The sequence below is a fragment of the Pleurodeles waltl genome, chromosome 2_2 (assembly GCF_031143425.1).
Source record: "Pleurodeles waltl isolate 20211129_DDA chromosome 2_2, aPleWal1.hap1.20221129, whole genome shotgun sequence".
In the NCBI taxonomy this organism is placed as follows: Eukaryota; Metazoa; Chordata; class Amphibia; order Caudata; family Salamandridae; genus Pleurodeles; species Pleurodeles waltl.
Genome location: NC_090439.1, coordinates 498,584,696 through 498,600,511, shown reverse-complemented (window position 1 = coordinate 498,600,511; position 15,816 = coordinate 498,584,696). Strand labels below are relative to the sequence as shown.

The 15,816-nt window shown below is 46.1% G+C and overlaps 1 protein-coding gene across 1 annotated transcript in view; it reads left to right on the top strand.

The window, feature by feature from the left end:
* Window positions 1-15,816, top strand: part of USP14 (ubiquitin specific peptidase 14) — a 372,282-nt gene that overhangs the window by 97,867 nt on the left and 258,599 nt on the right. The gene's annotated exons all lie outside the window — the stretch shown is intronic.

Sequence of the window (15,816 nt, the reverse complement as noted above, 5' to 3'; positions counted from 1 at the left end):
GTGCCTTGTCTATTCTTTCTGGATTGCTCTGGGTTTTTCCCCGTGGTAAACTCAATAAATATGTGAGTCTGCCCAAGGTGACTACATTTATTGTGTTGTGCGTTGGTAACAGGGGTGTGGGGGGCACTCAAGGAGAATCTCCCATTATTTTAGGGCATCTCTTCTCTCTCCCTGCAGGCTGTGATGTGACATGCAGTGGTGGGAGCATATTCATAGTCCAGAAAATAGGTCTCTGTGTGAAGATTGACTTTTGGCTCTCCCTTGTTAAAGACCCATCCAGTCTTCTCAACTGGAGTCCCTGTGGGGGCGTGCATGAAAGTTTTCTGTTTTCATGGATACTTGGCAAGTGGTATGCTCCATATGGACCCAGTCTGTGCTGCCCACGAATGGTGGCTTTCTGACTTTCTTTTGGAAAGGCAGTTTTGTTCATGCTGCACATTCCAGGCATGCTGCACATATTCACTCCTAGTCCTGTAAACCTGTTGTACCTGACGGGTGGTGGATGCCATCAGTCAGTACTTTTGTTTAGAGTACGGTTTTCAAAAATAAAGAACACCTGTCCATTTGCTGGCCCTCCATGGAATAGGAGCTGAGGCAAAGGTTTGTCCAGCCTGCATCCAAAGCCACCTGCACCAGTCTGAACAGATCTGACTCATGACTGTTGGCTGCCTAAAAGAATGGAGGATTGTTATTAACTTAAACATAATGTAGATCTCTAGGAGGCTCTGGCTTCACAACTAGGCTTCCAGAGAAAGCTAAATTCTTGGAGCTAGTATTGTTACTAGTATTGGATACTGGTGGTGGAGGGCATGCACACCACTGTAGAGAAGGACATCTCAGAGCAGTGGAACTGCTGATGTGTTTAAGCTGCCTCTCTATACTCTGCTGATGAGTGGGGGATCCTTCATGATAACTTGTAGCTGTTCTGTTAGGAGAGTAGGTTTACCTGCCCACATAAAAAGCTGGGCAGTATCCCTGGAAGATCAAAAGATGGCCCAGTTATGTTCACCCTAATATTATTTGGATCCACACCGATGGATGCCATTTTCAGACAAAAGGAGAATTGTCAGGTCCCCCTCACCCCTCATCCCCTTTGCTCCCCGTACCTCAAATCAGAACACACATTCAAAGGATGATATTCCGCAATTGTTTATTTATTTTATTTATTATGCAATACTTTTCTACATAACAAGTGTATCAGAATGATTCTGATTATTTTAAACATCTTAGCAGATATACAAATTAGGGTGAAGAGTTTCGGCATTCCCTGGTGTAACTGAAACATAGGTCAGCAGATACAGTGGATTTAAATCTGTTAGTATGGCACATAATAACTTTGAATATTTTGGTATCCATGTGATTCGTGACCCTCAGGAGTTTCTGGTAATAAAACCATTATAGAATCCTACATAAATTTAGGAGTAAAGTGTAAGAACCTCCCCTGTCACTAATGGGAAGAGTAGTACTAAACATAATGGTGATTCTCCCCATATCTCAGCATAGCCTACAAAATACCTCTCATTGGTTCTGTGTTAGATTCTGCCAGAAGCATAAGTCTGAAAGTTACTGTTGGATGTGAAAACTCAAAGGACATTAACCAGAACTTTGAGCTCTGAGTCCATGATGGAGCAATAGCTTTGCCTGATATACACAAATACTACTGGGCTGCACAATTAACCAATGTCTATTAGTGGGTCTTTTGCAACCAAAGGAATCATCTCTTAAAATCGATAGATATGCAATGAACAGACAGGGTATCAGAACCCCTTTCAGAGGGCCACAAGGCACGCAAGGGTTACCAGGCCCAACCGTGGTGGTTGAGGCCTTTTACTCTTGATGTCCTGGGCCCAACCTATTCTGGATCTTGCTCAACTAGGCCAGGTACCCCTTCTGGGTTTGTGTCTCAGCTGTAGCTGTGTTGAGCATTCAAGGCTCCCTTTGGGGGGATGTAGATAAAGGCCAGTGATCACGTTTCATAATTTGATTGCAGGCAGTATGAACAATAAACTAATGTCCAGCCAAATAGTTGCTTTTATAAGAAAAAGTAGTATTTCTAACTCTACACATGCAAAGGTGTACAAAATTTAGAAGGAACTACACAATCCCCCTTGAGGTCGAGGCCCTAGGATTTGTCAGGCAAATCTCTGTCCCACCCTCCATCATGTAATGTGTTCAGGGTTATTCCTCTTTCACATTAGGGAATGCAGACTTCTGGATTGTTCTCAAGAGTTCTCTATTGACTCTTCAGAATTCCAGTCAAAAGTGTCTGTGGTGCTGCAGCACCTTCAGCATTGATTCCTGCGAGGCCCCAAATTCCTGATGTCTATCTTACCTGCTCCAGCATGTGACAGTGTTCAGCGGTGTTGCAAGTTCCCTCTCTTTGAGCACCAAGTCTGAGTCCTGTCCAACGAGGTCAGGCTACTTGCTATAGCTGCAGTAGCTCTCTGAACGCAGACTCTTCCTGTCGAGCAGGGCTGCTGGTCACATTCTAGCGATCTGACTTACTACCACTTGACTGACAAAAGGTAAGGTGCACTTTCCTCAGCAAAAAGGGTCAGGGAGCTCTCTGGCTCATGATTGGAGCTCTGGTGAGTGTGTGATGTCCTTAACAGAGTCCTATGATCCTCTGGGAAACAGTCAGGTGCAGGTGGCAGGCTAGACCCATTGGTCATGGCAGTAATCCTTTTGTCAGAGCCACAACCCGAACAGTTGGCCACAACAATACTGGCGGCCTCTTCTGGCATATGGGGTTGCTGTATTTGCTCACTATTTGGAGTAGATTCTTTGGTACAATTGCCTTACACACGGCGGACACAAGTCACACGCTCCGGCCCAAATTAACATACCTGTAGACCCCTCTGGCATATGGGGTCACTGTAATGAGGCCACGTGGGCTCGGCGCCCACCCCATGGTATTTGCGGCGCCCCCCTCCTGGTACACTGGAGTTACCGAAAACAGTCTTGACCTCTGAGCTACAGCCCAATCTGTGCACAGCCGAATCCTCACACCCTGCGCAGGGAGTTCTCAAGGTAGGGCTCTCCACTGGACTTCGCTTCCTCCAACACGTTCCTCTTCTTCACAGGGCACACTGATCTTGGCAGGCACTGGTGCTCCAGGCTCCAGGGGAGGTGGTCTTGGTTTCCCTGGGTGATGTCCCCTCACCCAGCAGGGAATCTAACATGCCTTTGTCCTCAGTCCTGGTGACAGGCAGAAGTCCTGCAGAGTTTCTCCTTTTCACACAGCCCTCCTGACTGTTTGGCAGAGGACAAGTTTTTTTGGAAGCTCAATCTCCTCTTCGAGTCCTTTTCCAGACACCAAATGTGGATTGGGGTCTGAGGCTTGGACGTTTTTATATTGGGGTTCTGCTTCTTTTGAACACTTCTCCTACTCATCTTCCTTTATGAAAGTGGTCGGCTACGGCAGGCACAACCCTGAAGCTGGTTGTTCATTATTCTGCAGAGTAACCAGAGTTTTTACATCTGGATGTCAGCCACAGTGATATGTGCATCAAAGGGTTAATCCAGACCCCTATAGTCCTACTCTTTATGATCCTCTTAGCCCCATGTCCTTTTCCGATATGTGTCCAGGCCCCTTCAGTGTGATCTGTCACTGAATTAAAGAGCAGCCCTTAGATGTCTTCACCCTCCAGTGTGTCCCCACCCAGCTCACAGGAATGTAGTAATAGACAAATCTGTCTGGGGTAGATTCCTCTCTTCGTGTCTTCACCAGGCAGGCCTGGGCTTCCCATATTGGAATTCAGGGTCCTTCATTCAATGTACCATTTGAGGCACATTCATTCGGTATACTATCACAGTACAGTTTGAATTCAGCACTACTACCTCTTTGCATTGCACCCTTACATGTACCTTTGCATCCAGCATGCACACTCAGTCTGTGCGCACTGTTCAGCACTGAAGCTTTTCTATATTTAACCTAGGTGTGCTCTGTACAAAAACACTGCCAGAAGAGCTTCATTGATCAGTATTTCAGTGTTGAATTTGGACACACGCACACACACGCTCACTATGTGCACACTACACATTTCATCCTTCATGTATTGTATTGTCTTTATGTGAAGAACAATACATCAAGCACATGCTATCCCTGCACACACATTGTACAGCACTACACCGCACGTACTGTATTCCTTGCATACATCTTGCACATGTACTTAGCACACATGCTGCACAGTACTGCTTCATAGTGTACTGTACCCTTCCCAGGAACACGTAAAACTAACGCATTGTCACCACTCCTTCTCTTTCCAGCACTCTACGTCTACCTGATGTAAGCCAAGGGTGAGTTAAGCCCACAGCAGCTGAACATTTTAAAAGATGAATGAGCCTGCAGGCCTCTCTCCAGTAACCCAGGGTAAAAAAAGGTCCTGTTCCCTATGACTGATCACCCCACGGTATACTGCCACTAACGATACTTGGCTGCTTAACTCCTGGTGAAGGTGGTAGCCTTCCACTACTATGAGGGTTGCTCTTTAAGTGTCCCTCTAGGTCCAACAAGACTGCACTCTGTGAGCCAGGCCTATGTAATGGTGTTCTCCTATGAAACAAAATTAGCATTAGGGATCCAGACAGCAGTACATTGGACACTCAAGGCAGGGTTACATGTCTCTTACCATGCAGAAGGCTTTTTTTTTTTTTTTCCCCCAACGCAGGGTGTATTTTCTATACCTGTATGGAGGTACGGGGTGACAAATCCATCTGCTCACTCCATAATGGGAATCAAAGTCTGGCACTCTGTGGCAACAAAATTGGGCTTCAAAAAAGTTCTGACCGGGAGGAGGGCGTCATGAAGTTGTTTAAAGAACTCCAAACTAAATTAGACCTTATTTAATACAATATGTTTCTTCAATATTTTGGAATGGGAGACACCATAAAGGTGCATATAATCCCAGATACAGAGGTTCATGTTTCTACCTCATGGAGAACAGAGGGTTATCAGGACCTTAGACAAAAATGACCACTTTGTTGTGACACAAAACATTGATAAGCAATTCACCAACATGCTGGGTTGAAAAGTGGAGAGATGAGAGGAGAACCTAGAGGCCACTGAGGATTTGGAATGGGAGCAGGCAGCTCAGTATACCTGGGAAGCCACAATTACAGTTGGATTCAGGTGAATACAACTTAAAATACTCCTTAGAGTAGGGAACCTTTTTCACATGATCTGGGCTTGAATTAAGTCTGGAGTGAGGGAGTCATTTGGGTAAATTTTAGGAGTCTCATTAGGAACAATCCCCAAACTTTCTTTCTTAGGAATATAGCTAGATGGGACTCCTCCCAAAATAAACCTAAAATTCGGTAACTTTGGACTAATGGTAGCCCAGGGAAACATCACATGCCACTAGGGCAGAGGAAACACGTGGGTGATCACAGAATGGGTGAATAACATGGACTGGTGTATGTCCACAGACAAGAGTATGTATGAAAGTAGAGGTTCTCCAAGTGAATATAAGAAGATTGGGGAAAAACTGTGAAATGTATTATCGAATGTGTGATTACCGCATGCACTTTGGGAGTGGAGAGCTTTAGTTCTTCTCTGCTCCACCTCCTGGTGACCCTGTCACTCTAGCTGCCCTTCTCTCCTTGCTTGCTCTCTGTTCCGGTCCTCTGTTCTACTTTTTCTCTCTTCTTTTCTCTCCTCCTTCGCTGTCATTTTTTAAAGACTGACAGATAAATATGTATCTTTGAACTTGGGCTTTGTGGTACAATATGAAAATGACTTGATACCCTCAGCTGCAAATAGATAATAAACAAGCATTTGTAATGCAAAAGTTCTTGCATTTTCTTGTGTTAGAGCTACTGGCATTGTAAATTCATAACTGGACTGTTCTTGCCACATAAATTGGTCAACCGTGCCTCATATTTTCATCTTTTTCTGCCATATAATTCAAGTGGCCCTGCATATAACTAAAACACTTCCATTTACAAGCCCTCGAACGAGTGAAAGTGATGGGCGTGAGGTTGCATGTTTTCGGGGAGCTTTACAATGATTTGATATTCGTCCTTAACTTTCAAGTTAAAATGTTTTGTAACTGTGCATTTTTTTGTTTGTTTGTTTATGGCTTTATTTTGCTATAGGCTGTATGTCTGAATTTAGCTTGTTTTATCAGTTTCTTCTCATGGGCTAATTAAGAGTGCCCGTGCGTGTGCATTTATGGGACCTAATAAATACCAATAGTGCTGGGCAAAGTAATCCATAAGTCATAAACCTCTCTTGCTCTAGGCAGGCACTTGATGCTGTTCCTACACATATCGTTATGTTCGATGGCATCTGTCGCTGTAGATACGCATGTTGTGCAATAGCTCGCCATCTGGTGTTGGGCCGGAGTGTTACAAGTTGTTTTTCTTCGAAGAAGTCTTTCGAGTCACGGGACCGAGTGACTCCTCCTTTTGTCTCCATTGCGCATGGGCGTCGACTCCATCCTCGATTGTTTTTTTTCCGCCATCGGGTTCGGACGTGTTCCTGTCGCTCCGAGTTTCGGAACAGAAAAAATAGTTAATTTCGGAAGATTTTCGTCGGTATTGTTGCGTTCGGGATCGGCATACCTACATTCAACACCGCATCGAAGATCGAAGAGCTCCGGTGCCCTTCGGGGTAATTTTGCGATCCTCCGTCGGGGCCTGGTCGGCCCGACCGCGTGCTGAAGAACGCCGATGGAACGGACCCCGTTCCGTTTCTGCCCCAAATGCCACAATAAATACCCCTACACAGACCAACACTTGGTCTGCAACCTGTGCCTGTCACCTGAGCACAGCGAAGACACCTGCGAGGCCTGTCGTGCGTTCCGGTCCAGAAAAACACTCCGAGACCGTCGAGCCAGAAGACTTCAAATGGCGTCCGCACCGACAGCCCAACGGGAGTTCGAGGAACAGGAAGAGGAAGGTACCTTCTCGATCCAAGACTCAGACTCCGAAGGATTCGACGACACACAAACCGTGAGTAAGACGTCGAAAACCACACAAAGAAACATTTACAAGGCCCAGGGGACGCCACTGCCACCAGGCCATGGCTCCACCCATAAATTCGGTGACCGACCGTCGGCACCGAAAAAGGCCAAAACAGTGCCGAGATCGTCCGACTCCGGTCGAGACACCGGCACGCAGCCTTCTCGGGACCGAGAAAGTGCTGGAGACAAGCCTCGACACCGAGATGCCGGTGTGGACACGGCTCGACGCCGAGACAGCGGCACCGAAACAGATCGACGCCGAGAGGTTTCGGCCCCGAAAAGGAAAAAAGTCACCTCGGAGCCGAAAAAACACGCAGACACAGTTTCGACGCCGAAACAAACTGCAAGCGACCCAGCTTCAGGCTCTTATACAGAAGAGCACTCGCTAACCTCCCAAATGCAGAAGCATAGGTTTGAGGAAGAGCTACAAGCAACGGATGCGGACCATACGCAAAAGCGTATCTTCATTCAGCAGGGGACAGGAAAAATAAGCACCCTTCCCCCCATTAGGAGAAAGAGAAGGTTGGAGTTCCAGACGGAACAAGCACCACAACCAAAAGTGGTGAAAAGAGTTACACCACCACCCTCTCCTCCGCCCGTGATTAACGTTTCACCAGCACAAACGCCATCACACTCCCCAGCTCACACCACCATGAGCCAGGGTGACCAAGACCAGGACGCATGGGACCTATACGACGCCCCAGTGTCAGATAACAGCCCAGAGGCATACCCTACAAAACCATCTCCACCAGAAGACAGCACCGCGTACTCTCAGGTGGTGGCTAGAGCAGCACAATTTCACAACGTAAGCCTCCACTCAGAACAGGTCGAGGATGATTTCCTGTTCAACACACTCTCCTCCACCCACAGCTCCTACCAAAGCCTGCCTATGCTCCCTGGTATGCTCCGGCACGCAAAAGACATATTTAAGGACCCGGTCAAAAGTAGGGCAATCACACCAAGGGTGGAAAAAAAGTATAAGCCGCCTCCTACAGACCCGGCTTTCATCACAACACAGCTGCCACCAGACTCTGTTGTTGTAGGAGCAGCTAGGAAAAGGGCCAACTCTCACACATCTGGAGATGCACCACCCCCAGATAAAGAAAGCCGCAAGTTTGATGCAGCTGGTAAAAGAGTCGCAGCACAAGCTGCAAACCAGTGGCGCATCGCGAACTCCCAGGCACTACTTGCGCGCTATGACAGAGCCCACTGGGACGAGATGCAACATCTCATTGAACATCTGCCCAAAGACTTCCAAAATAGGGCAAAACAAGTGGTTGAGGAGGGACAGGCCATCTCCAACAACCAGATCCGCTCCTCCATGGACGCTGCAGATACAGCTGCACGGACAATTAATACATCTGTAACTATCAGAAGGCATGCATGGCTCCGAACGTCTGGATTTAAACCAGAGATTCAACAAGCAGTTCTCAATATGCCTTTTAATGAAAAAGAACTGTTCGGTCCAGAAGTGGACACAGCGATTGAGAAACTCAAAAAAGATACGGACACTGCCAAAGCCATGGGCGCACTCTACTCCCCGCAGAGCAGAGGGAATTACAGCTCATTCCGTAAACCGCCCTTTCGAGGGGGGTTTCGGGGTCAAAGCACACAAGCCAGCACCTCACAAGCCACACCGTCCAGTTACCAAGGACAGTATAGAGGAGGTTTTCGGGGACAATATAGAGGAGGGCAATTCCCTAGAAATAGAGGAAGATTCCAAAGCCCCAAAACCCCTACTACTAAACAGTGACTCACATGTCACTCACCCCCTCCACACAACACCAGTGGGGGGACGAATAGGTCATTATTACACAGCATGGGAGAAAATCACTACAGACACTTGGGTTCTAGCAGTTATCCAACATGGTTACTGCATAGAATTTCTACAGTTCCCTCCAAACATACCACCAAAAGCACAAAATTTAACAACACACCATTCCAATCTCCTAGAGATAGAAGTGCAGGCACTATTGCAAAAGAATGCAATCGAATTAGTGCCAAACACACAAATAAACACAGGAGTTTACTCACTGTACTTTCTGATACCAAAGAAGGACAAAACACTGAGACCAATCCTAGACCTCAGAGTAGTCAACACTTTCATCAAATCAGACCACTTCCACATGGTCACACTACAAGAAGTATTGCCATTGCTAAAGCTGCACGACTACATGGCAACTTTAGACCTCAAGGATGCTTATTTCCATATACCAATTCACCCATCGCACAGGAAATACCTAAGGTTTGTATTCAAAGGAATACATTACCAATTCAAGGTACTGCCTTTCGGATTAACAACCGCACCAAGAGTCTTTACCAAATGTCTAGCGGTAGTCGCTGCACACATCAGAAGGCAGCAAATACATGTGTTCCCATATCTAGACGACTGGCTAATCAAGGCCCATTCGTTAATAGAGTGCTTAAATCACACAAATCATATCATACAAACCCTCTTCAAACTAGGGTTCACCGTCAATTTCACAAAATCCAAGATTCGGCCACGCAAGGTACAACAATACCTGGGAGCCATAATAGACACATCAAAGGGAGTAGCCACTCCAAGTCCACAAAGAATTCAAAATTTCAACACCATCATACAACGCATGTATCCAACACAAAAGATACAAGCAAAGATGGTATTACAACTCCTAGGCATGATGTCATCATGCATAGCCATTGTCCCAAACGCAAGACTGCACATGAGGCCCTTACAACAATGCCTAGCATCACAGTGGTCTCAAGCACAGGGTCACCTTCTAGATCTGGTGTTAATAGACCGCCAAACTTACCTCTCGCTTCTGTGGTGGAACAACATAAATTTAAACAAGGGGCGGCCTTTTCAAGACCCAGTGCCACAATACGTAATAACAACAGATGCTTCCATGACAGGGTGGGGAGCACACCTCGATCAACACAGCATACAAGGACAATGGAACGTACATCAAACAAAACTGCATATCAATCACCTAGAACTTCTTGCAGTTTTTCAAGCACTAAAAGCTTTCCAACCAATAATAGTTCACAAATACATTCTCGTCAAAACAGACAACATGACAACAATGTATTATCTAAACAAGCAGGGAGGGACGCACTCCACGCAGTTAAGCATGTTAGCACAAAAAATTTGGCATTGGGCAATTCACAACCAAATTCGCCTAATTGCACAGTTTATACCAGGGATACAAAATCAACTCGCAGACAATCTCTCTCGAGATCACCAACAGGTCCACGAATGGGAAATTCACCCCCAAATACTGAACACTTATTTCAAACTCTGGGGAACACCTCAGATAGACTTGTTTGCGACAAGGGAGAACGCAAAATGCCAAAACTTCGCATCCAGATACCCACACAAACAATCCCAAGGCAATGCCCTATGGATGAACTGGTCAGGGATATTTGCTTACGCTTTTCCTCCTCTCCCTCTCCTTCCTTACCTGGTAAACAAACTCAGTCAAAGCAAACTCAAACTCATATTGATAGCACCAACTTGGGCAAGGCAACCCTGGTACACAACGCTGCTAGACCTATCAGTGGTACCCTGCATCAAATTGCCCAACAGGCCAGATCTGTTGACACAGCACAACCAAAAGATCAGACACCCAGATCCAGCATCGCTGAATCTAGCAATCTGGCTCCTGAAATCCTAGAATTCGGGCACTTACAACTTACCCAAGAATGTATGGAAGTCATAAAACAAGCAAGAAGGCCATCCACCAGGCACTGCTATGCAAGTAAATGGAAGAGGTTTGTTTGCTACTGCCATATTAATCAAATACAACCATTACACACAACTCCAGAACATGTAGTGGGTTACTTGCTTCACTTACAAAAATCTAACCTAGCTTTCTCTTCCATTAAGATTCACCTTGCAGCAATATCTGCATACCTGCAGACTACCTATTCAACTTCCCTATATAAAATACCAGTCATTAAAGCATTCATGGAGGGCCTTAGGAGAATTATACCACCAAGAACACTACCTGTTCCTTCATGGAACCTAAATGTTGTCCTAACTAGACTTATGGGTCCACCTTTTGAACCCATGCACTCCTGCGACATACAGTTCCTAACCTGGAAGGTGGCATTTCTCATCGCCATTACTTCCCTGAGAAGAGTAAGCGAGATTCAGGCGTTTACTATACAGGAACCTTTTATACAACTACACAAAAATAAAGTCGTCCTAAGGACCAATCCTAAATTTTTGCCAAAGGTTATTTCACCGTTCCATCTAAATCAAACAGTGGAACTTCCGGTGTTCTTTCCACAGCCAGATACCGTAGCTGAAAGGGCACTACATACATTAGATGTCAAAAGAGCATTAATGTATTACATTGACAGAACAAAGAACATCAGAAAGACTAAACAACTCTTTATTGCATTTCAAAAACCTCATGCAGGAAACCCAATTTCAAAACAAGGTATAGCCAGATGGATAGTTAAATGCATCCAAATCTGCTACCTTAAAGCTAAACGACAGCTGCCCATTACACCAAGGGCACACTCAACCAGAAAAAAAGGTGCTACCATGGCCTTTCTAGGAAACATCCCAATGCAAGAAATATGTAAGGCAGCCACATGGTCTACGCCTCACACATTCACCAAGCACTACTGTGTAGACGTGTTATCCGCACAACAAGCCACAGTAGGTCAAGCTGTATTAAGGACATTATTTCAGACTACTTCCACTCCTACAGGCTGATCCACCGCTTTTGGGGAAATAACTGCTTACTAGTCTATTGCACAACATGCGTATCTACAGCGACAGATGCCATCGAACTGAAAATGTCACTTACCCAGTGTACATCTGTTCGTGGCATCAGTCGCAGTAGATTCGCATGTGCCCACCCGCCTCCCCGGGAGCCTGTAGCAGTTTGGAAGTTACCTTCAATTATTTATATATGTATCATCTCAACCTTAAATAAGTGCATACTTAGTCACTCCATTGCATGGGCACTATTACTACAATTCAACTCCTACCTCACCCTCTGCGGGGAAAAACAATCGAGGATGGAGTCGACGCCCATGCGCAATGGAGACAAAAGGAGGAGTCACTCGGTCCCGTGACTCGAAAGACTTCTTCGAAGAAAAACAACTTGTAACACTCCGGCCCAACACCAGATGGCGAGCTATTGCACAACATGCGAATCTACTGCGACTGATGCCACGAACAGATGTACACTGGGTAAGTGACATTTTCATTATCGTCCTTTGTAACCAGGGCATAAGTGTGAATCTGGGTTTTTCTCAGATTGTGCATTATATGTGCCACTAGGTAGAGCCCAGGATCCAAAGGTAGACACAGGTGCACATTACATAGAGTTGTAATCCCTTTTTCAGTAAATAGCGTGTGGGCACCCTTATCTGGGCTTCTCCTGATTTATATAACCAGCGGTGCTAGTGGCTGATAAAGCACACACTTATTTATGTCTGTGTAAGTAGGCTAAGATGGTGATGGTATAAAGAATTGTGGAAGAGCCTTGTTTTGCATCAGAGCACACATTTATAGATATTGTGCAAAGGTTTGTTTATACATTTTCTAAGGAGAAACAGATCTTTGTAATGTGCAATTTGTCTGAAGCGTGAATAGAAGAACCTCCTTCAAAAAACCTTTAAAATCAAGACACAGTAGAGAAAGGAATCGGCTGCACTTCCAGTAACTCAAGCAATTCTTGCCAGGAGGTTTGGTGCATCATATAAGGGCCAATCAGCACCCGGTGGTCGACTTGGTTCCAACATTCGAACTGAACTGTCCAATTACAATATTTTTATGAAAAATCTAAATGAGCAATGTCATTACAAGGTCGAAGCGTAGTTCGGTCACAGATGCAAGCCGAGCGAAGCAAAACTGTCATTTTCCTGACTGCAAACAGGTGGGTGTTCAATGTGCAGACTCACAGGAATGTAATTTATTACACACGCCGACCTACGTAGATTATCAGTACAGACATCTTTTAAAGGATTCCTTTGAGTCTTATTTCAAACAGGGCATTTGGCTATAGTCTAATGTGCCTTCACCCAGCCTCCTTTTGCAATAGAAAGTCTCTGCCAGTCGTCTCGGCATTGGGAACCTGTTTGGGTGAAGTTGCAATATCGGAATGGCAGCTATCCTTTCACAAAGAGGATACAGGATTCTGGGACGACTAGAGGGGAGAGGTTACAGCTTTGAAAATGGCAGTGCAGTGAGTGACACATCTCTTCTATGGAATTGGTTCTAGTGAACCAGCAAAGATAAGTGTCACAGGACGCAAAACCCAAAAAAGGAGAAAGCTGCGACTCCAGTGTTACCACCATTAACTCGGCGATGGGAAAATCCGGAAACAGAAAATTAAATAGGGATTTGGTTGAACAGAGATTGTGCCACTCCGGAACTCTGCCGCTTTCCTGCCTCCACCCCATGCTCAGATTCAGAAACACAAAGTTGAATGTCTTCCATACCTCTCATCCATCCACTAGTGTACAGGACACACTCGGACCACAAAAGACAGCTCTCCATTGCCAGTTCAAAAACGTCTGTACAAAAGACATATGCATGCCCATGTCCCAGTAGTCTTCGGGATTGCACTTCTAAAGTACTAAACGAGAGAAGCTCGACCTAAAAATAAACCAGCAGTTTTGCCTGCATTTCAACAAAGCTCTAATGAAGTTAGCAGAGCAGCCTGAGAAGATGTATGGCCCCATAAAGGTAATAAGCAATGCCCTGTATGCGATGTTGTGAGTGCTGGCAGGGAGGTGCCCTGGAGAGAGGGAGAGAGAGAGACTTTCTGCAATGTTAAGGCATATGGTGTTTTTGTTTAGGAAAATTAGCTTATTTTAGGAGCAGGGTAGAGGACAGCACTGGAATAAAGCTAAAACCAATGTCGGCGACATGGGAGGAGGTGGGAGGAACGGAATGCTGCTATAAAACGCAGACAGCTACCAGCCTAAAACATGCACAGTGAAAAGGGGCCAACCAAAGAAATGTAAAAAAAAAAAATGTGTGTGATGGCATGTGTAGCTGCAGATACACATGCTGTGCACATCCCGCCATCTGGTGTTGGGCTCGGAGTGTTACAAGTTGTTTTTCTTCTAAGAAGTCTTTTCGAGTCACGAGATCGAGGGACTCCTCCCATTTCGATCCATTGCGCATGGGTGTCGACTCCATCTTAGATTGTTTTTTTTTCCGCCATCGGGTTTGGACGTGTTCCTTTTCGCTCCGTGTTTCGGGTCAGAAAGTTAGTTAGAATCTCGGAAAAATCGTCGGTATTGTTTGCGTTCGGTATCGGGTTAGTTACAACAGTTCGACACCGACTTTTGAAGAGCTCCGGTGGCCCTTCGGGGTTTTTTCGATCCCCCGTCGGGGCCTGGTCGGCCCGGCCACGTGTCTCTTCAAGGCTGATGGAACGCACCCCATTCCGCTTCTGCCCAAAATGCCATAACAAGTATCCATATACAGATCAGCATCTGGTCTGTAACTTGTGTCTGTCTCCAGAGCACAAGGAGGATACCTGTGAAGCCTGTCGAGCGTTTCGGTCAAGGAAGACACTAAGAGACCGAAGAGCAAGAAGACTGCAAATGGCGTCGGCGCCGACTGGACAAGGGCATTTCGAAGAGGAGGAAGAAACCTTCTCCATCCAGGAATCGGACTCTGAGGAGATCGATCCCGAAGAAACGCCGAAAACCGTGAGTAAGATGTCGAAACACAAAACTCACGAAAAGACTGCAAAAGCCCAGGGGACGCCACCGCCAACAGGCCATGGCTTAACCCGAAAAATAGGTGACCGATCATCGGCACCGAAAAAGGGCACGCTGGTGTCTGTCATCTGACTCCAGTCGAGATACCGGCACACAGCAATCTCGGGCCCGAGATAGCAGCTCCGAGCAAGTTCGGCACAGAGACAGCAGCACCGAAATGGGTCAGCACCGAGAAACGACACCAAAAGCTAAAAAGGTTTCGTCGGAACCGAAAAAAGTAGCCGAAAAGGTTTCGATACCGAAACATCCGGCCTCGGAACCGAAATCATGTTCCTACACAGAGGAACAAGGACTGTCCTCACAAATGAAAATACATAGATTTGGACAGGAATTGGAGACAATGGAGCCAGACTACACCCAGAGAAGGCTCCACATCCAAAAAGAAACTGGGAAAATCAGCACTCTCCCTCCTATTAGAATGAAACGCAAACTTGCATTCCAGGAGAAAGACAAGCAGCCACAGGCAAAGGTGGCTAAGCAAGTAACCCCGCCACCGTCTCCTCAACGCTCGCCGCAAACATCACCGGTAGCTACTCCACCTATGATGCAATCCCCTACACATACAGGGATGAGTCAAGATGCCCCTGACGCGGGGACCTTTATGACGCACAAGTGTCAGATAATAGTCCAGACTGTTATCCAGCTAGACCTTCGCCACCAGAGGATAGTACAGCCTACGCACAGGTGGTGTCCAGAGCAGCAGCATTTCATAATGTCAGCCTGCATGCAGAGCCCATTGAAGACGACTTTTTATTTAACACACTGTCGTCCACACAGCCAGTACCAGAGTCTTCCCATGCTACCCGGAATGCTAAAACACTCCAAACAAGTGTTTGAGGAGCCCGTAAAAGGAAGGGCAATTACTCCAAGAGTGGAGAAAAAATGTAAACCGCCACCAACAGACCTCACACAACAGCTAACACCGGACTCAGTTGTAGTAGGGGCAGCTCGCAAAAGAGCGAACTCACATACTTCAGGAGATGCACCACCTCCAGATAAAGAAAGTAGAAAATTCGACGCAGCAGGCAAAAGGGTGGTGGCACAGGCAGCAAACCAGTGGCGTATTGCAAATTCACAGGCTTTGTTGGCCAGATACGATAGGGCTCATTGGGAC